General features: G+C 43.6%; 1 long non-coding RNA gene across 1 annotated transcript; it reads right to left on the bottom strand.

Annotated features, from left to right (window-relative positions):
* Nucleotides 1–281: 281 nt before the first annotated feature.
* LOC120093243 (uncharacterized) lies at nucleotides 282–22,213 on the bottom strand. Its single transcript, XR_015623460.1, has 4 exons — nucleotides 21,921–22,213; nucleotides 5,339–5,489; nucleotides 2,781–2,872; nucleotides 282–1,833 (listed from the first exon to the last, which is right to left on the bottom strand). It is a non-coding gene; the product is annotated as an uncharacterized LOC120093243 (long non-coding RNA).
* Between the last annotated feature and the right edge of the window lie 618 nt (nucleotides 22,214–22,831).

Raw genomic sequence — 22,831 nt, 5'->3', positions numbered from 1 at the left:
CTTGCGTGTATGGGATATTTGCATTTATCTCACTGGGTAAAGTGAAATGGGGACAGTCCAGTTTTAAAGACAGTTTTCAAATAAGAAAAAGTACAAAGAAAACCACAGCAGCAGAAACGTCTGTGAAAAACTATGTCTGTCCCAAGAATCTCCACCCTCCCCAAAGCTGGTGCTATAATAAAAACAGTATAAACAAACCCAGGGAGCTATAAACTGTGTCTACCCCCATTTCATATGTCTCCAATGACAAACCAAAAACCCATTGCACTCTGGGAAACCAATGAGTTTATCAGGTTTACTTACAAATTATCGAGTGAGTCAGGAACATGGGGCATGGGAGACACTGAAGGTACACACCCAGCATGCATGATGGCTTCCCCACATTTACATAGTTAGAGCCATGTTCCCTCTATTCTCTGCTTCTTCCAACCCTCCAAGTGTATTTAACACAGTTATATAAGAAAGGCCTGGGTAGCAGTGGCTGGAAGCTCATATAGAACTCAGGTAAGGCTCCAACAGCCATCTCCACCTCTCCTTCTATGAGGGGTGAAATGTCAACCAGCAATAACCCTGGTTGTGATTGGTTCTTGAAAGTTAGCACAGCTTATCTGTGAAAGGTGATGACTGTTTTTCTTGGAGGACTATGTTCTGACACAAAGGGAAACTACTCCATAAATACTCTGGCAGAGGGCTTGTCTGTGAATTTGAGCTAGCTTTCATGGTAGCACATTCATTTACCTTCTGATCGTGGGGATGCGGAACTACAAATAGCTGGCTTCTCTCCTATATGAGATTCCTACCTGGTTTGAGCTTCCCAGCTATGTTACATGCAGGCAATTTTGTTTGCCTCTAGAGGAGGCTCTTGTGACTGGGAAGTTTCTGGTTCCAGTGACTCTGATGAAAACCTTCTTTCCCATGGGCAGTCTGAGCCCTGACTCAGCTCAAGTTTTTGGCAGAGGTAAGACTAGCTTTGAAGTTTAACTTGGCACTAGCTCACGTCTTAGCCTCCAGCACATATACCTGCTGCCCTTTCAGCTACAGGGCTTATGACCCTGGTCTACAGTCACTGGGTACTTCTCAGTCTGGGTTCCAAGACTGCAGAGTCTCTTTGAATGCTCCAAACAACTATGCCAGCTTTGCCTGAGACTTTGTTAGAAATACAAGGCTCCTATTGAGTCAGAAACCCTGTTGGAGGCCCAAAGAGTATGGCTTAACAGGTATGGGAAAGTGTGAGAACTTTTGCCAAAGCAATGAGGAAACACAGACGGATGAGTCCAGGGAGCTATGGAATGAATAGGTGGATGAATCCTGACATCGGAGGGAGCATGCAGAGACCTTCATCCAGCTCCACCTGACATGTCTGTGTTCTGGAAGACTTTGCAGGATCCCAGGGTGTCTTCACATACCATGTCCAAAAGAACTTTGAAGCTGTTCTCATAAGAGAAGCATCAAGAGTCAGAGGCTACACGGACCAGGTGACTTGCCAATTCCATTACAGGTGAATCAGGTTAGCCAGATGAGTCTAAAAAGCAGCACACTAGGTTGGAAGGCATCCGAAGGGGGACACACAGCCACCCTTACTAATGGAGAAACTTGAATGCAAATTACAAGAGGACGTTGGCTATGGCCACAGTAGAGTTAGGACAAAACAGACCTTCTTCTATAGGTAAAACTGGTCACAGCTCTCTACATCCATTCGCTTAGAAAAGATATGGAAACGCCTGCATTCCAGCTACCCGATCCACAGCCTCTAGCACGTTTCCAGTGAACAATGAGTAACTGCTCTCAATTGGTCTTTGGAGAAATGTCGGCCTGGATAGTGACTCACAAATCCTGAAAAATAAATAAATAAGTAAGTAAATAAAATAGCCATCATTTCTTTCCCTCTCTCAGTCCCTCCCTTAGAGAAACAGGAGCTAAATCCCTGAATACCCTACATGACTTATGCTCCATCATCCCGTAGGCTACACCCCTGGCACACTTCCTTCTCTATTTCAGACAGCTCTGTGTGTCTTATAGAGGTTGAAAAGGGCATGTCCTAGGGATTTATGTGATTGTCTTCTCAAAAATGTAGGAGCAGGTCGGCTTAGCTCTGACAGTCTAAATACCATTTTCACGCTTCCTTTTAGCACCATGGGTCTCTCTGGGCTGTGGGTTCGATAACCAGAATCTTGAGGTTCTCCAAGGCTCCTGGAATAGGGACGTGCTCACCACAAGTGGTGGGGTTGATGGCTCATTCTTTTGTTTTCCTCTCTGCCCATCTGATTCTATCCAATCTGCAATCTCCCAGGATATCTCAAAATATCTGGCTCATCGCTGGCTCCCTTCCTTGTGTTTAAGCACAGTTATGTATCCTCTGCCAATTCAATGGGTTCTCGTGGAATGAGAAGCAGTTACAATGTTCAGTCCACTTTCTCCATCCAGAAATCTGGGCAGCTTTCAAAGGCTTTTGCATGCAATTCTTAAATATTATGCTGAATCAACAAAGAATGTGTCGCCAAACTTGAAATCTTGTGCAGTTGGCTGCTTCTCCACCATAGCTCGGAACAAGGGTATACAATACGACATATAGGGAGCTTTAAATGCTCCTTGAATTGCCACATAGATTACATAGATTGAGAGTAGTGTGCAGAGTCCGTGGGGATTAGGTCAGGTTATTTCACACACTGAGCACATCTAAGTATCTGATACCCAGACCGTGAGCTAGAGTATTTCCAGCAGGGGAGGAGGCCAACCCTGGCCTGGGGCCCACATACCTCCTCCCTGAAGTACTCACTCACCCCACTTCCAGCCTGCAGATCCATGTGTCTCTGCCAATGCAATGGTACAGTGTGTTCTCTTTGTGTTCTCTTGGCTTAACTCATCATTACTTCTGAAAGATATTTCATGTTTCATGTATGAGCTTGCTCATTTTCATTTCTATTTAAGTTTGAACATACAAATGAACTATAAATCCACGCTGTCTAGTCACATTTTATATATCATTTGTTCTAGTTTGCTTTCTGTTGCTGTGGTAAACACCATGACCAAAAGCAACTGGGGGTGGGGGTGGCGGTGGGGGAAGTTTTATTTCGTCTTCTAGCTTACAGGCCATCACTGAGGGATGTCAAGTCAGAATCCAAGGCAGGAGCTGGAAGCAGAAATCATGGAGGGATGCTGCTTACTGGCTTGCCCTCTGGCTTGTGTTCTCTTATACAGTCCAAGCACATCTACCTAGGGATGGATGGCATCGGGCACACTCACAAAACTCTCACACAAACACGGCTACAGACCAAGATGGAGGTGATGTTCAATTAACGTTCCCTCGACCCCGGTGACTCCAGGCTGTGCTGTGTTTGCAAGAAACCGAACATACAGAGCCATTACTGAGCTGTGGCTCATGTCCTAAAGGATTTGCCAATTTCAGGATTTTGAAGGGGTTCATGTTGTAGTTTCCCTTAGTTATGAACTTAGACGTGGGTTAATATACTCATAATAACTTAGTGATGAGCATTTGAGGAATGGTTAAACTGTCATCCAAAGGGGCTGACCCATTGTACAATCCCATTGGCAATGTCTAAGAGGTCTGGTTTCTTCGCACGGCTAGCCACGCTTGCTATTGTGATTATTTTTAATTAATTGTCTCTCAGCCTGGATTTGATGTGTGTTTCCCTGATGACTCATGGGGACAAGAATAGTCTGTGTTTAGTGACTATTTATCCTCTCGGAGAAATATCTATTAAAATCTACTTATTTACTTGTGTTTGTGTGTGTCTATGTTTGATCACGTGTGTGCCTGTGTGTTTGTGCCTGTGTGTGTGCTTCTATGTTCGTGCATGTACGTTCATGCCTGTGTGTGTGTGTATGTGTGTGCACACACACCCATGTACTTGCATGCATCTTGCCACATATCTGAAGGTCAGAGGATAACCTGAGGCACACAGTCTTCTGTCATGTGGTTTGTGGTGATCCAACTGAGAGAATCAGGGTTGTTTAAATATCATTTTCCTCTGAACCCTCTCACTACCTCCTTGCAATCTTTTTTAATAGATTTCTTTTTATTTTATGTGCACGAATGTTTTGCTTGAATGTGTGTAGGTGTAACACATGTGTGCCTGGTGCCCAGAATAGCTCAAAGAGGATGCTATGTCCCCTAGAACTAGAGTTACGCAGAGTGAAAGGCTACCATGTGGGTGCTGGAAACAACTCACAGCGAGTGCTCTTAATTGCTAAGCTTTACCTCCGTCCCCTCATGCCAGTAATCTTAATGGCCTTGAATCTCAGCATAATGCTGCACATGTAATCAATACTGGTGCTTATTAAACTAGCGATGAATTAATAAATGTCGAGCTACAAGAAGGAATAGTTCTCCATGTACTGACCATCTGTGCATTTGCTTGGTGGAGCTTTTCGTGTTCATTCAATGCCAAGACGCAGTAGCTGGTGCGAAGCACAGGGCCGGCTCCGTGCAGTGCTGCTGCCCGACGGGTGCGGCGAGGCCTAGCATTGCCGCACATCGACAAAATTGACTTAAGGGCACTGTAGTAGCCTCTAAGCACTCAGCCAATCCCAGCTCATGTGATCCTCACCTAACCGGAAGTGGCATGCGATGAGACTCACCTCAGCTTTCTTTTTTTTTTTGGGGGGGGGGGGCATTTCAATTTTTTTAACAACAACAACATAATCTAATTTAATATTTCATATCACAAAACGTATTTGACACAGTACAATGCTAATTAATCTGAGACATAATCCCTGTGGTATAACTATATAGTAGCATTACTCTATAATCAAATGAAGATACATGTTTGTAATTTATCAGTCAAAAATGAAAAATTTCTAAAATTATTCCTGATTTTTTTTCAGAAATATATCCATCTTTGTATCAAGTTAAGCTTACAGCTACCAGGAAGAAATTTTTTTTTATTTCTATATTTTTTTTATTAACTTGAGTATTTCTTATATACATTCTTATATACATTTCGAGTGTTATTCCCTTTCTCGGTTTCCGGGCAAACATCCCCCTCCCCCCTCCCCTTCTTTATGGGTGTTCCCCTCCCCACCCTCCCCCCATTGCCACCCTCCCCCCAACAATCACGTTCACTGGGGGTTCAGTCTTAGCAGGACCCAGGGCTTCCCCTTCCACTGGTGTTCTTACTAGGATATTCATTGCTACCTATGAGGTCAGAGTCCAGGGTCAGTCCATGTATAGTCTTTAGGTAGTGGCTTAGTCCCTGGAAGCTCTGGTTGCTTGACATTGTTGTACATATGGGGTCTTGAGCCCCTTCAAGCTCTTCCAGTTCTTTCTCTGATTCCTTCAACGGGGGTCCTATTCTCAGTTCAGTGGTTTGCTGCTCACCTCAGTTTTCTAATGGAGGAACAGTTACTGGTCAAGGTATTCAGGGAGTCTGTGTTCAGGGTCTACCCCTTCCACAGCCAGGCCAGATTTCTCCCTCGGTGTAGCAATGGCTGGATCTGTCAAAATTGACAGTTTTTATTCTGTTCTTTTCCTAGATAAAAAAAAAAAAGACGAGGTCCTAATGAGGAAAAGTCATATATTTCAAACTTTGGGGGAAGTCTAGAGGAAAGCAGGTTCTGAGTTTTATCTATCTGTTTCAGTATAGTGAGCAGAAGATTGAAGATTCAATCAGTTATGACCTAGCTTTGGAGAAATCTAAGGGTAAATATGGAGGACTAAAGGATCTAAGTGTCAAAGGCATTGCTCTTTTCTCTTCTCTTCTGCGGATCTCAGGTGTCCAATTAGATTCAGGAGTTGATCAGTGAAAATAACATTTTTGTTAAATGATTGAGATACATATTATGTGGCATTTATGGCATCGGCTAAATAGATATATTCATGGCTCATGCACAGTAGGTGGACATGCATGCCTTGATTCCATAATACAAATTAGTTCTTAACATTATTCTCACTCAAACCTTCATATGGAAAAATCATATGGACAGATGAAGAGTTAGAATATGCCTCTAACATGGTGTGCGCACAGTCTTCCAGAATAAAGAAAGGAGAAAACAGAAGGTAGGGAGGAGAACCATGCTGTCAGTGGATGGAGGAAAGTATCCTGTCTCCAGAGAGGAACTAACAAAGACATGGTCCTGTAAGGGGTGAACACAGTACCCAGTATCATAGTCTGAAGTCTAGTCTAGGCAAAGAAGGTGGGTGTGGGCTGTTTGAGGGATCCAGGCACCCCTTCCCAGCCCTAACTTGTGAGATACACGATTCCAAGTCCTGCAAAGTGTCATTCTATTGAGTCTTGCTTCTCTGACATCTGCTATGAACACAGAAGTTAGTAAATTTAAATATCCGTGGACTTCCAGAGCCATAGAGCTAGAGAACAAAACATGATTGTTTTATTTGAAGCCTTTTCTGGGTCAATTTTCCTCAAATCGACGATGCATAACCACTCAGAAAGTCTAAGTTGTTCTCATCAAGGTCTGAAGGGCAACTGAGTTGGGCAATTAAGTCTCAGAATTCGGGCGATTGTATCTCTAACTCTATGTAGGCTGACTTGTGAACCACCACATGTGGGTCAAAGAAAGCCATTCCTCCCCTGCAGGAGCTCCTTACTCCTTCCAGAACACTCTGCTGCTGCTGCAGTCACCCTTTGCCCCTCCCAACCATAAGTGATTATCTGACAATCTCAGGTCTTCTGGCTTCTTCCTGCCTCTCTGTCCCTATCCTTTCCCGCCCTCCCTTAACCCAGAATGGGAAGGGATGAAAATAACTTTCCCCCAAATGTTTGTCTATTGACACGAAGCATGGCGGCATGTGGAGCTCAACAAATATTTAAGTTCCAGTTGAGTTTCTGATGCTAGGAGACCGACAAGAAGCGCTGGCATGTGGCACACCATGGGATGACTATAGAGAACATTTTGGATGCATACCCCAAAAGAATTTTGAATGCTTTTAACAAAAAAAAAAAAGATAATGCCTAAGGAAACATCAAGCCATCTATATATCCAGTAAAACATCATGCAATCTCCCATGAGCACACACAATGCTTACATTCATCAAAGGAGGGGATTTTTTTTTCCAAGAGAACATACAGGAGAACTACACACACCTAGCCCATGGACCAGACACTAGGTAAAGCCTAAGATGATGAAAACACGAAGAGAAATAAGGACAAGGGGAATAATAAGAGTGTGCAAGCTCCTAAGGGAGGGAATCTATAAATCTGTGCCTGTACCCCATGGCATGATCCAGGCATCTTGCTCCAGGAATCTAAACATTACTAAAAGTAACGTTTCCAGGCCTAAGGATGTGAGTCTTTAGTGGCTGGCCTTAGACACCTGCATTGCAAGCAGCACCTGTACAACCAAGTGCTCAGCACTTTACATGACGCAGGTGGATCGGAGACATTTCTGGCAGGTAGAAGAATTAGCAATGGTGAATATTAAAACGACAAATAAGAGTTGGGTTACTAAGAAAGTCATTGAAGTACCCTGCTTGCAAGCATGAGTGAGGTACATTTGAGTTCATTTCCCAGAAGCCACTTTAAAACAGAGTAGAGTGGGAGTGGTTTGTGCTTGCTTAATCCCTGTGTGAGGAAGTAAATACAGGTAGGCCTTTGGGGCCACTCACCAGTCAGCTCAGGCTACCTGGGAATCTCTGGCCATTGACATGTCTAAATAAAAATAAGGTAGGCGGGGTTGGGGATTTAGCTCAGTGGTAGAGTGCTTGTCTAGCAAGCGCAAGGCCCTGGGTTCGGTCCCCAGCTCTGAAAAAAGAAAAAAGGAAAAAAAAATAAGGTAGGCAGTACCTAAGGAGGAAAACCCAAGGCTGTCCCATAGCCTTGATATGAATGTAACACACACACACGCAGACACAGACAAACACACATACACACAGATAAACGCACACACACTCACACACACACAGACACACAAACACACACATACATACACACACACAGACACACACATACAGACACACAGACAAACACACACATACAGACACATAGACAAACAGACACACAGGAACACAGATACACAGGCACATACATACATACATACACACAGACACAGATAAACGCACACACAAACACAGACACATAGACAAATGCATACACAGACACACAAACACATACATACACACACACTCACACACACACAGACACACACACACAGACAAACACACACACAGACACACAAACGCACACATACAGACACATAGACAAACACACACACAGACAAACAGACACACAGGAACACAGATACACAGGCACATACATACATACACACACACACACACACACACACACACACACACACACACACTCACAATCCTTCTGCCCTCTCGAGGCTGCTGTTTGACTACAGCCTGCCTAAGTGGATAGCTGCATTTCTGTTAAGCCTCTTATCTCAGGAGGTTTTCATTTCTCTGTTGCCTGCTTTCGTGCCTAGTGTGTGATAGTCAGAGCCACCTGATCTTTTGTAACAAATAAATCTCACTTTGATTTGAGCTCTGACTCCATCACACATTTGCCCAGTGGGCAAGCCACCTAGCTCTGTTGCAAGCCTCTGTCCATGTCCAGACAGAACAGACCAAATACAGATAGTAGTCGTGGAGCCCAGGCACGTAGCCGGCACAGAGTAAAGAGAGGCTGTGTCGGAAACACTATTGAAATTCTAGGGCACTGTGTAATGACCTCTCCTTGGTTCTAACAAATCATCCTCTCATTTGAATCTTCAGACTCGACCATCTACGTGGTACAGTGATGAGCTCACGGCCTTTCCACTGTTGAAGCTCTTTTAAGACACGTCAGCCCGGGACAGTGGCGACTCCTTGTGTTCCGATGGCCCTGTTCCAAGGCAAATGTTTAGGCTTGGCGGAGGGCTTGACAAGTTGCACTCAGTGAGAGTTCTGTGCTTTAAAGAGAGGCAAACACGGAAGCCTTTTTGTTGGCTTTTTTTGGAGGGGCTGGTGGGAGGGCGGTGAGGCAGAGGGACTGCTTTCTCAGCAGGCATATAACAGCCGTACAGGTGCACTGCCTCCTGGTGACACGGGGTGAACATTTGACCCACAGAGCCTGGTGAAGCCATCCCTGGGAGAGCCTGGAGCAAGTGCAATGCTGACTGTGTGCAGCCCTGTTTGACTTGGCTGTGGTCCCTGCAAACCTGGCATTGAGTATAGCCCAGAGGAAAACAGCCTTGACATTGACTCTGGTCATTGCAATGCTCTGGGCCACCTGTGGGTTTCACAACCTCCTTTCTATTGCCCACAGCATCCTGGCCGGTTAATTTGTGTTCCCAGAAAAGAAAGATCCCATTGCTCTCTTGCTCTGGTGCTCAGTATCTGGTCCAGGTCGATGCCTAAAGGCACTCACCTGTGTACACCTCCTAGTGCAGGCACTGGGCCAGCTGTACCCTCAGAAGCCTTTGTTCATTCCGGTTTCTCTCCTGTTTCCAAGCACCAATAAATATGCAAGTTCTATTGCGACGGGGAAGAAACTAACTAACATTCAGTAAGCACCTGCCTGGAGCCAGGTGCTGTCACACACAGCACCTTGTTTAATCCTCACAGCAATGCTATAGGCAAAAACTTAATACCTATATTCACTTGATAAAGAGGGTGAGCTTCTGAAGGCTTAAGCAATCAGGAGGCAGAACTCATCGGTACAGATCAGATTTGCCTCCAGACTTCTGAATCTCAGTTTATAGTCTTTTCATTCGCTGTGATGCCTCCTGCAATGTTCTGGAAAGAGCCGTGCAGGTGGGGTTTGGGGACCCCGATATTGTCATTTCAGATGAATCATTGCTACTCTTTCAATGGGTATAAAAATGAGGGAGCAGACAGGTTGTCTCTCAGAGTGCTTTGGATGTAAATGTATTACGTAGTACACGTACACATCGACAATAAATAGAACATGTGTGGAATGGGTACCTCTGGTCTCTAGCCATTAGCTCTGAAAATGTTGCCTGCCTACCTGCCAAGATGGGCAAAGTCGTGTCTTGATGGGATTCTATTATGGACTCTGTGGAGGAGGTAACCCTAAAGGTATTCAGAAAACTTTTTATCCCAAGAGGAACAGCATAAGCTTCCAGTAACAAGGGCCATTTAATTTATATACTTATGATAGCCCATTGCATGGGCCTGCAGCTCAGCAGTTCCTCCTGCGGTCTTCCTTTGCCTTGACAAATGGCTGTAGTCTGATGTGTCACAAATGCAAGAATCCACACTGAAGCCCCTAAGGGCACAGCATGCTTTGCAGCCAAAATACATAGCCACACAGATTTGCCCAAGGGTAGCAGTGAAAATGATTGGGGAGGAGACTCTGCTGGTCACCGAGGTATGTGGACACTTTCACCTGCCTTATAGCATACACAGAGAAAGCAGACCATGTTCCCATTTTTTACCTGGGTAAACTGAAGCCAAGGAAGTTCACATACTCATCTCGGGGTGAAGGGAAGGTTGAAGTTGAACCCCATTGGTTACTCTAGCCAGGAGTCTGCCTGTAGTCTTTCTCTCCTGTCCTCAGGCCCTGATCTCAAAGACTAACACACAAAACTACAGTGGAAAACATTAGCAGAAAGAAACCAATGATTACTGAATAGGCATGATGTGCTGGCCACGTGATGTGTGTCATTTGAAGTCATTCTTGTAGCAACACCTTGTTTATGTAGTATCTTGGGTAAACTATGGCTGAGAAATTAGAAAGGACCTGTTGTGTAGGGAGTAGAGGTTTTAACTCCCTTTGGTCTTTTTGACTACATGTCCTATGCGTTACCTGTCACTGGCTGTTGGAGCAGATCAGTGTTTCCAGGCTGCCCCTTCCAACAAACCCCATCCATAACTGCTTCCCTTCCTTGTTTGCTTCTGGCATGAATGAATCTGTTGCCTGTACAATCTTCAGGTCTTACATACGTTGGGGAAAACCTCAACTGAATAATGAAAATGAAGGCTAAAAAATACCTCTACAGAATAGAACATTTAGATGTGTGCATTTGCTTAATGTCTACAGATCCATGTTTCCATGGACCAGGGAGGAGTCAAGCACAACACACCTATTATTTCAGACCTCTGGATCCTAGTCCAGCTCTCTGTAGGAAGCCAAATGCCCAGCGTCCTTCCCTACTGTCCTGTGAGTGGATGCTGCAATTACAGGTATTGGAGCTAAACAGAAATTCATGTTCTGCATTTGGGCCTTGGGGGCCTCAGTGTGGATTCTTGTATTTGTGACATGTCAGAGTACAACAAGGCAGAGGAAGACCACTACAAGACCTGCTGTGCTGCCAGTGTAATGGGCCATTTAAAAATATGTTAAAGCACCAGAAAATATAGATGGCCTAGGCCTCCAAGAGCACATTCAAACATCCGTCTTGGAATATATTTAATTTATGAAATCTTCTTGCTATTAAAATCCGGTTGACTCAACTAGATAGCTATCGTTTTAAGGTAACCACCTTCAAAGAAGAGTAAGGAATAGGAGAGAGGAAGCCAGAGGGAGAGGAAGCAGAGACAGGCTGTTGCAAATTAAGGAGGCATTTCTCGGCATTCCGACCCTCTCCCCAGGTGCAGCAGAAGCACTACACGTCTGGTGTTTAAACCTCTTTTTACACATGCTTCTTCCCTCCTACCCTCATTCCATGCGATCACGTGTGTCTCTAACCTCTACTTACTTACCAAAATGCATGACAATCTGTTCCTAGGAATGCGAGCTAATCCCATTTTAAAGTTAGGCAACTGTCAAATTGTTTCAAGCTGCTAGGGGGCAATGGCAGACAATCATCAAGGCTGTTTCTAACCCCCCGAACCCCAAATTTGACCCCCAATCACTCACTTTCTTAAATCATCAAGAAAAAAATTAGTGTAAAATAGCAAGTGTTAAAGTTGAAATGGAGCCCTCACGTTGCTCACTGATTTAAGAAAGTGCAAGGTTTTGGAAGTTGTTTGAACACAGGTGCATAGGAGCCCAGCAGTTCTTACTTACCTTTTGGCTCCATCCCAAGTCCCATGTCAAGGGAGACGGTATATGCCTTACAAATGAGGAGGCTTCTGGCAATTGTGAACCAGGCCACTGAGGAGAACTCAGGGTAAGTCTGGAGGGTCAAGCCAGGCCTGGAGAGCCAAGGCAAGATGATGTCAGCACAGGTCAGTTTACTAAACATGGTTGTTATCCCCTTAGAGGAGAAGAGCGGAACATCAAAAAAGAGGTGTTCAGTGGTTTTTGAGAGGAGGGGAATAAATAGAAATAAATACAAGCTAGAAGAACTGGAGGTCTCTGTGAGTGTGTGTGTGTGTGTGTGTGTGTGTGTGTGTGTGTGTGTGTGTGTGTGTGTGTGTGTGAGAGAGAGAGAGAGAGAGAGAGAGAGAGAGAGAGAGAGAGAGAGAGCGCAAGCCGGCCAGTGGAAACTCTATCTGGAGTTATCATATTGAAAGGAATGTTCCAGAAAGACTTCCATCCACATAGTGACCAATGAGTGGGTCACCAAGACCCTGATTTGTCTTCTTCATATGTCACATTGGTACAAAACCCTTCCACTCAAAGCACGAGTTTCAAAGAAGACAGTTGACAGTCATTATTTCTAAAGAATGGCGTAGATTTTCCCAGTACCTATTTCAGGTTAATGACTATTTCAACCTCTTGTTTCGCAAATGAAAAGCAAAAGATGGGGAGACCTAGAGACACAGGCTGAGGTTGCTCAAGGCCAAACCCACCCCTGCTAATCAGCTTCGCTCCTGGAGGTTAGAGACCCCCCTCCCATCCCAGTGAAGCTGTCCCTTCTAGTATCCTTGCTCCCTGGACAGTCAACTTTCCAGCTGGCCTAAGAGGACTTTGTCACCAGCCCCTCTCAGGTTTCACTTTGAAACCTTTTTGTTTAAGAAGAGGGATCTTTTCTCCCCTGGCAGTCTGCCTTCTCTTACACCACAAATAATTCTTTCTTTCTTTCAAACAAAGCTAAGCTTTCCTAACGCTTGCAAAATTCATCCTAACCACAATGTTGTTTCCCCTTGTAAGTTCTATGAGACACTCCAGTCATTTTCTTCTTGCTGGGTGCTGTGGGACACTTGTAGTCCTTGTGATACCATCAGTGGGATCATTTTATGAACAGAAACCTTTCAAGTTATTTGATTTGTACAAAAACTTCAAGAATGTTTATCCTATGTTTTTTTCTGTGACAGTTCTGTAGTAACTATGTTGTTGGTCACATGTCCTCAACTCTGCCAACTCCGCACAACCATGGCCATACTGAATATTCTTTCTACTTTTCATTTAATTTTGTTCCTTAATTTACATTATCAAGGATGGCTGACTGTGTTTTTAAGCTTCTGGTGTTTTTAATCAAACAATAGCACAGTGACTTGGAAACAATTTGGGTATGATCTCTAAATTTACTGTCTAGAGGCTTCTTGGTCACTCTGGTGACTATATGAAGCCCCTGTGCCAGGCATTGACCCTGCATATTCCTTGAGGAAGCTCTCACTGTATGCACTTTGAAAGATCACTGTGGAATTCTACTTGCTACAGCAGAGCATAGATGGATTTGACTCTTCGAGAAAACAAGTCTATAAAAACCACAACCCTAGTTACAATACTCGCTTGTTTGCCTCAAAAATACCATTCTATTTAGCTTCCGGTGTTTTTAATCAAACAATTGCACAGTGACTTGGAAACAATTTGGGTATGATCTCTAAATTTACTGTCTAGCATTATTTCATTACTTAGATTAATCTAATTTTGTGGTTCTGGGTATTGAACCCACAGCTTTACATGTTAGATAAGCACTCTGCCACTGAGCTATGCCTCCAGCCCTATACATTTTATTAACATGATTATAAATGATCCATACGTACTAGTCAATACATGACTATTTTGCATGCATTACCATCTGATTTTCATCAAGAATCATCACTCAATATGATGCCCTGATCAGTGCTCTGGCCATTTTGGGCTCCTTGGAATTTTCAATCTGCCCAGAGGCTCTGAGCTAGGAGTCTTTCTATCACTCTGCCTAGAATCACTCTGCATTCATATCCAGGATTCCCTACTTTTTAGACATCTCTTCTCAAATACAACATAAGCAAAGAAAACATTTTCCCCACTGCACTATGCCAGCACCCAACCACTGTCTTCCCTACACTTTGCACTTGAATCCCCAGCACTGTTGAGTCTCTGAGTTAAGTCTTGTTCAATTACCTCCCTGTAACAGGACATGCAACAGGGCTCTGACTGTCTTCCTGTTATTAAACATGGGGGTCACAACTTGTGCCCCAAGTCAGGTCCAGCGATCTATCCTCAATAATCTAATTAAAGGAACAAAATTAAGAATGAAAAGTAGAGAAAGTATTCACTATGGCCACACTGAAAAGAGAGGCAGAGAAGTCCAGCAAAACTTCCGGCTCTGTGTTTTCCATTCTGAAAGAAGATCAAAGTTTAAGTAGAGAGCCAACGACATGAACAGTCAATACTGGTCAAGGTGTAGTCCTGCCACCATTAACCCTTTCATTGTCTGGGCTTCGGTCTCATCCTATTAAGTGTTCTAATAGGCTGGTTGAACTGTGTGAAATCTCTTTCATGGATACAAGTTCCCTCTGTGGCTGGTACCCTTCCCTTCTCCCAGAATGCAATTCCCGGAGGAAATTCCCATTTCTTTGAGGTCCACTGTTTCAACAGTTTGAGAGTCAGACTGGGAGCAATAAGTATCTCTTTAGAATGTCTTCATTTCTGCTAGATTCATTACATTCCTATGTGTTTGTGTGTCACTGGGGCCTGTGTCAGTGCCTTGAAAGGAGTACAAGTGTCACGTGTCAGTAAGTTGGTACTTTTAGTGGATTCCTGGACCTATTCTGAGAGACCCTACATGGTCATGTCTACAGCTGTCCACATGGAAAATTTCATGAAGGATTTCAGGAATAAAGATGTTCCCAGGGACATGACTCCAATGACTTTGCTGATACCTAAGGGGGGAAAAACACAGGGGAAGAGATGGTACTGCTGGTATGGCAAACCCTGGCCAAGGAGACCAGATCATCGTGTCCTGTCTTGATTCCACTCTTCCTTCTTTGTCCGAGTATAAGATGAAACAAGAGTCCCCTTGGAGGCTAGCCTGTCAGATCAGCAATCCACTTCCTGAATTCCAGGTCTCATCTTCCCACTGGCTCTCCAGCACTCAAAATCCCACCTTGCCTTTGAATTCCTTCCCTTGTTCCCTACTTGTTCACCGTAAACTTCAATACAGTTCACAGTAAACTTCAATAGCTCAAAATAATTGGAGGTCATCTCAAACATTGTAGGAAAATTATTTGGGTCTAGCCTAAGTAAGTATGTAGAAAACTCAGTATGGTGTGGTGGTTTGAGGAGGTGGGAACTGTGGGAAGGAAACAGGTTATGAGGGCGGGACCCTCATAAGTATTAGTGCCTTTTTTGAAAGAGACTCTATGGTAAACCTGGCCTTCCTTTGCTCATCTGTGACCAGCAACATTACCATACCTGGTTTGCAAATCTCAGACTCTAAAATGGTGAGCAATAATGTCCTCTCGTCCCTAAGTCATCTAAAGTGTTGTTGCAGCAGCCGAAGATAGGTTGAGTGTAGCCATGAGGAAGAAATAAATGGTACGCCATTTCCTGAAGTATCCAGAGCCACAAAAGCTGTTGGGATCTCTGCTGCTATAACCTCAAGTATCTTGGTTTGTTCCTGACCTTCAGGCACCACAGGACATCTCTACAGCAGGACCTCCCAGTGGGCCTGAAGAGAGAACACTAGTCAGACAAGCTGGGGAACGTCCAACAGCCAGGAACACTATCTCCCCTGGGCCATGTCTCCTGGCCTACTCTCCTCAACCACTGAGGGCCCCAGCTGATGGGAGTTTGGAAGACATTCTTGTTTTACTGTCCAAAACATGGGGGGGAAGGCACAGAACTGACTCGGTGGCTTGCTTTTTTTTCCAAGAGATTCCTCTCTAAAAGTTTACATGTGTTCCATTTTATTGTTTTACTTGCAAAATAGGGAATTTGAACCTATGGAATTATTATAATTGTACATAAAGAAACCTCAAGCCGGGGAGTGATTTCTATGCACATACTAAATTAATTTACTCATGAAAGGTCCTGACCAATGGGCATCCAATGTGGCCCAGAGAAAAATTGATTTTTCCCACTTCAATTTCCCTCTCATTACTCCTCTGTTTTCTTCTAAGAGAACATGTCCTAAAGATATCAATATTATCTCTAAAATTTTATTCACCCAGCACACTGAGCATTGCTGTGTTAGTTTCCAGCTTTTTTGAAGCATTACAAGGATATAGGATGGCAGACCCATAAAACTACGAATTTAATGAAATGTGGTCTAGATTAAGCCTCAGCCATGTTACCTCTAAGTCAACTACAGTGTAGATTTCAGAGTGTTATGGAATTTTAGAATTATAAGATGAATACCAGAAGGGGCTTCTAAAAGCATCAAGCTCAGCTTGTTCATTGAATTTAAATGCCGTCAAACTGATTATTCTGAAGAAATAGAGACCGGTCCTACCCTGCACCTACATCCTGTGGGCATGAGGATGGGCTCTGGGTCTGGATCTGTTGCTGTCTGTGTCTGGCCACTACAGAATATGCAAGGAGTTGGGAGCAGGGAATGAGTCGGTCTGACAGAGAGCTGAAGGTCCTTTGGATCCTAGATGCAGCTGAACAGCCAAGGAAGATGGATGAGGACCACCTGTTCTAACTCTAGGAGACACTTGGCAACTAATGCTTTCAGAGAAGCTTCATGGGAAATGACTTCTCTCTGCTCATGCCTAAAAATCCATGTGATCCATCTCTACAGAATGCCCATTCTGATAAAACATGCTTACCCATATGTTCACATACACGTAGTACACATACACACACACACACACACACACACACACACACACACACACACACACTGTTCTCCACTCAGCCTATCCCTGGGGCTTGCTTCTCAAACATCTAGAGTTGCTTGGGGGTAGGAATGGTGGTAAGTAGAATCATGGAGTCTGTTTGCATAGACATCAGTGGATTTGGTGACACATTTCACATTTTGATAACTTTGCCCAGAGTGAAGAACACTGTGGTTAACAGACTCAGAGTGAGAAGTCAATGGCAGATCCAGGGAGAAGAGAATGCAACAAATGTGGGATTCCACATCTTCTGATCCATTCCCCTCAGTCCTGTGGCCAAGGAAACACAGGCTTCATGGGCCCAGAGGGCTCTGCCTGTTTCTTTTCTAGGACAGAGGCAATAAAGTCATAGAACAGTAGAACCTTCGTGTTTCCTCAACAACTCAGTGAGCATGTATGGGTGCTAAAGAAGCTGGGTCTATTGGGGACACTGATGAGAGTGGGATTGAAGCCCCCAGGGCTACAAAAGGCCACAGTGTCCAGGTATAATGGCCATGCTATGGCTGTCGTGAGGTGTGCACGACACTTGCCTTTTCTGAGTCCTTGGCATATTGAGTAACAAAAATCAAGAAACTTGAGTTCACAGACTCCTGAGATCCGACCATTTGATGCCTAGCACGTGGCTGGACGACTCTTCCCCAACCCATTTCTCTCCTCTCAGAGGCTATGACTTCGTACTTCTCCCTGAGAAAATTCTCAAGCTGAGGAAATGCACCATTGCAGTTCGTTGCACAGCAGCAGTGTTCTTTTGCCTCTTTCTCCTCTGTCTTCCTCAGGGTCACACCTTGGGCTAGAATCAGCCTAGACATGCATCCTGCTAGAGTGCCAGACAGGCTACATACAGTCTTACTGGTCATTTTAAAATCTGCTTGATCACGGTTTCAGTGAGATATGAACAGGAGAGGACTGTTATCGCTCCACCCCAGCAGGCTTTGACATGTTCTTCCCTGCACCATCTACTTCAAAAACATTGGGTTTCTCATATTTCATAGACAAATTTTCAGAACTGCTTCTATGCTTCGACAAATCATTTCCTGAGTGAGTACAGTATATCGGGAGTTAGTCTAACAACTAGTTACACTACTAACTAAATATCTACGTTAGACTAGTAACTAAATGTTTAAGAAGCAGTTAACAGGAATGATAAAAAAATTCCTGATTATTCAGAGGCAAACATTGCTTCAGTGTGGAGTTTATGATTGAACAACAGGAAAAAGATCTTCTTTAGATTTTTTTTTATAATTTATAGAATGAATTCCATTGAATTTTGTTTGACATTAAGTGTATTACCAGTAATTTTATGATGTTTGCATTTGCTGTCATTTGATGCCCATTCATTTAATTAGTAACTAGTACCTTCTCCTCAATGTCTTTTTAATGCGTCATAAGGTCATTTGCTTGTGTGATCCTTTCTACAAAGAGTCTGCAGATATTCTGCAAATATTTATTGATAATGTGGGTTTGCTTGAACTTAGACTGTATACCAGTCAGGATTCAATCAGAGAAACAAAAATCATAGCAGATACAAGTGAATAATAATTTGTTATAATAATATTTGTTGCAAAGAGTTGGCAGGTAAAAATGTATAGGCTGATTCTCAAGGTAAAACTCTGCATGAGGGCCTCTGTATGAGGGTTGCCTCACCACCATTAGTGGGCCTAATGGAAGCTGCTGTCCATGGTGAAAATGGGGGAGAATGGCTAAGCTTTGCACTGCACCAAGCCTGTTAATTGATGGGATCAGGCTTTCCTTCTGCATCTGTGAATAACTAATGATACACTGGGGTAGGGAGTTCCATTTCATCTCCCACATTCCGAACTGCAATATCTAAATGAGTGAGATTGCCCCATAGTACACTCCACCCTGGACAAGCATAAGAACAGCCCTCCCTTTTCATGTCCTGTTTTCTAGATTATTTAAAAGACCTCATCAGTTTTCATAGGAATCTGTTTGTGACCGTTTCATATCTCGTAGACTGGCCTCAAGCTTGCTATGTAATGGAGATCTGACCTTCCTGCCTCCATAAACAGGCACCACCATACAGTTCCGGGGATGAACCCAGAGCTTGGTGCATGCCAGACAAGCACTCCATCGAGTCAGCTGCATTCCTGGCCCTGTTTTGTTTATTTGATGGGTCTCACTATGTGGCCATGGCTGTCTTCACTATGTCGCCCATGCTGGTCTCAAACTCACATCTTCCAGCCTCAGCCTCTGCAGTATGCTGGGATTATGGGGGCGTGCCATCACACCCAGCTCGTGATTTTCATGCTTTGTTGCATTTTAGTGAGAAGGTTTTCCTTCAGATGTTTCCCTTCACTGTTAGATGTCACACTAACGCAGAGGCTACTTCTTGAGACTGTATGTACTTGGTTCATTACCAAGAGCAATGTGGAGCAGATGTGTCCTCTGCCCCTAGTTACCTTCCTCTGCTCTACCCCACCCCGTGTAGTCTTTGTCATTGATGATTGTGCTATTAAACACACTTGTGAGCATATTGCTTGATTTTTCCTGTCTCTATCTGATATTTTATGATAATTAGCAATTGATAAAGGGTTGATCCAAAAACTTTACCTCAAATGAGTCAAACCTCAGACTTACTTTTCTTTGTTTGATTGCTATTTCTTAATGACCAGGTAGACTCCTTCGTACTTTTTTATTTATTTGCATATGTATGTATGCTCATGCATCTCTCTCTCTCTCTCTCACACACACACACACACACACAGGAATTTATATGCAGGTACCGTCAAAGGTCATAGGTCGCAAGAGTATGTGAGAGTGATGGGGGCGGTGAGTTGCCAGATGCAGGTGTTAGGAGTGGAACTTGGGTCCTCTGAAGAGCGGCAAATGCTCTCAGCCTCTGTGCCTTCTCTCCAGTCCTAACTTGGCATTTTTTATACCTCTGAGCCCTCACAGGCCTCTGTGACATCTTTATGGTTAAAGTAGCCGGTGCATATCACAGGCTACTAAGTCCCAGGTCACCTCTTGGAATCTATCCTTGTTTTGATATTTAAAAGATGAATTGATATATAAAAGATGTGAAGCCTTTGGTCCACGCATTCTCCTTAAGCATCATTTTCTATGTTCCTTCACAGTCCTTTTATGTTAAAGGGTTTTGGAGTGGAAGTGGGGCACCTTAAGATAAATTATTTTTACTCATGCAGATGTGGTGGTAGCTGGATTCCTTCTTTATTTTTAAAATTGCCTAGTTTGTTAGCGTTTATCTCAGCTTTGATCATGTCACATCCACTTCCTTAACAAAGGGGAGAGATTTCTTATACACAGATGAATTTTTTTTGTTTCAGGGAAAAAAAATACCCTTTTCTTCCTACCATTGAATACTCGTTGTATTGCCATGGTTTCCTGCATCTTTAGAGACTCCAATATACAATGTCTACTCTGCAGTTCTCTAAGGTAATCCTCTTCTCCAACCCCTTTTAAGCTCTTGCTTCCACACCCCCATTTCCCTGCCAACACCCAGTTTGGTATTTCTCAGCCTTGGCTCTCAGTCGATTTTCAGACCATTTAGAACAATGATTCTCAACCTTCCTAATGCTATGACCCTTCAACACAGTTCTTCATGTTGTAGTGACCCCGAACCACAAAATTATTGTCATTGCTACTTCATAACTGTAATTTACTACTGTTGTGAATCATAAAGTAAATATATGATATGCAGATGGTCTTAGGTTACCTCCCTCTCCCAAATAAGGGTCAGGACTCAAAAGTTGAGAACTTCTGGTCTAGAACCCCTCCTTCATGTTTGAGTGGGTTTTCCACGTCTGCTCCTGTTTTTGCAGGAGCAAACTCTGTGCCCTAACACAGTCCACACTCGGCGTCTTCCATAAAGCCTTTCTGAGGGACTGTTTTTCCTCTCACAGTCAACCATTTTTATGTCTTGTGTGCTGTTGCTGTTGAATTTAATATGGATACAATTCAGACTAGTTTTCATTTGCTTCAGACTGCATTTATTATGGTAAGTGATAGAGTGTCGAGTTTCTCATTGTCCCTTTCTGATTCTTTTTTTCTTTTAATGTTTTCCATTTGTTTGATTTATGACAGTCTTTGTACAGCAGGCTGGCCTGGATCTCACTATGTATGTAGCTACACTGTCCTTGAACTCTTGATGCACATGGCCCAGCTTACATGCTCTGGTTACTTCCTGACTGTTTGCATTACTGTCACTATGGTTCCTTCTTGACTTCTCAGTGTTGAGCTTGTTAGAATGCCTTCTAGCCTGTTTATAGAATTTTCAAGAACTGGGAAAAAAACAGGAGTGGGAGACCTTAAATCAAGTTCAAAGTGAAAGGCTCAGTAGCTTTCTGATGCCACCAGGAGTCCCTATGAGTCCCTCTTCAGAGATTAAGGGTGGTTCTGACCCATCCATCTGGCCCTATTCCTTTCTGCTTTCCCATGCCAGCTTTCCTGCTTGATTCAGGTGTGTGGGCAGACTCTGCTTGACTTTCAGAGATCTCTGAAGTGTGTGAAGATTGAAGCTCTCACTCTTCCCTGCTGCTTCTGTAAAGTTCAAGAAGGAAAAGGCAGAGCACTGGCTGAGCCCTGGACTCACCTGGGAAGCTTCCTAAGGATGCTACAAGGCACTGAAGTTTCTTCATTCCAGTAGTCCATTACATGATGCTCCACCAAACTTCTGGTCTGAATTCTCCTGGTCTAGAGGAACCATCTGGAGATATTTTGACTACTTCTCATAAGCAGGGTGTACCCTGAAAACCAGTTATATAAAGTATGGGAGGGCATCTACCGAAAGCTTGTAACAATAATGATTCTCAGCCTGAACAGTGGAGGTCAGCGGCACACATATTCTGTTTTCTGTTATTGGACTTGTTAGTGCATTAAATTCAGCTTGGGACCCACTAAGATCTGTGGCCCTCTCTTTGGAAATCTCTCATCTAGCTGTATTTATTCATCCTCAGACTATACTATCTGACCTGTTTTCTAATCTGTTTATCTGGTCAGTTACAAGCTGCCTGGTGACCATCCATCACACAATCTCCATATTTTCTTTGCCTAAGATCAATGCCCATCCCCATTCCACACTTACATCCTTGAAAACTTCTAGCTGGTGTCCTTGTCCGTCGTCCACAGCAGTCCAAAGCAGCAAATTGAACCACATCTGCAAACGGAGCCGAGGGGTTGAAAAGAAGAGATTGTAAGGGAGAACAATAAAGCAAAGATTGAAAGGCTCTGCAGACAGAGGAGCCGGAGAACAAAGGATCGACCCAGGTTGTGTTTTCCTTCGGGCTGTGCAATCACCACTGACTTCAGCAGCAAGGCCCAGATGTAGCTGGGAGAATGCATCCGGAGGCAGTTCATGAACCAACTCACTTTGTCAACTCTGCCACAGCAGATGTGACCTGGAGCCAAGCCTTAAACTAGGGCAGTGTTGCTTTCAAGGGAGCCATTCAACACAGAGTTACTGGTCACCAGCTTTTGCCAGTGACTCAGCAGTAGCAAGGGACAGTGCTGAAGAAATGGAATGACAGTTTAATGAATATAGTTCAAAGCTCCATGTGGAATCCATTCACCCATTTACCCATTCATTTGTAAATTAGTTTGCCCTTCCTCTAAAATGCAATTTCAGTATTATATTCCCAGAGATAGGATCAGAGAGTAGGTTTGCACTGTATGCACACAATCCATATTTTGTTGAAAAAGCGAGTAAAGTAACTCAACAGATTATTGTAAAATTCTTGTGTGAGACACAGGCATTTAATATAAAATTATTCCAGGACAGGAGATTGTGGGCATGTGAGACGATCCTATAAACTGATGACTGCAAAAAGAATGATCTTCTTTTCCTTACTTGGGTGCCTGGGTGACATCTAGCTTTTCTTCCCTTATACTTTCAGTTAAAGTGAATTTGATGTTATTTCTGAGATTTAAAAAAATATACAAGTGTAACGCTTTTCTTAAATTACTTTTTAAGACATTCTGAGTGTTGAGCATGCCTAT

Source organism: Rattus norvegicus, chromosome 6, assembly GCF_021556685.1.
Source record: "Rattus norvegicus strain SHRSP/BbbUtx chromosome 6, alternate assembly SHRSP_T2T, whole genome shotgun sequence".
NCBI lineage: Eukaryota > Metazoa > Chordata > Mammalia > Rodentia > Muridae > Rattus > Rattus norvegicus.
The sequence above is the reverse complement of the archived record's forward strand: the minus strand, read 5'-3'. Positions and strand labels throughout refer to the sequence as shown.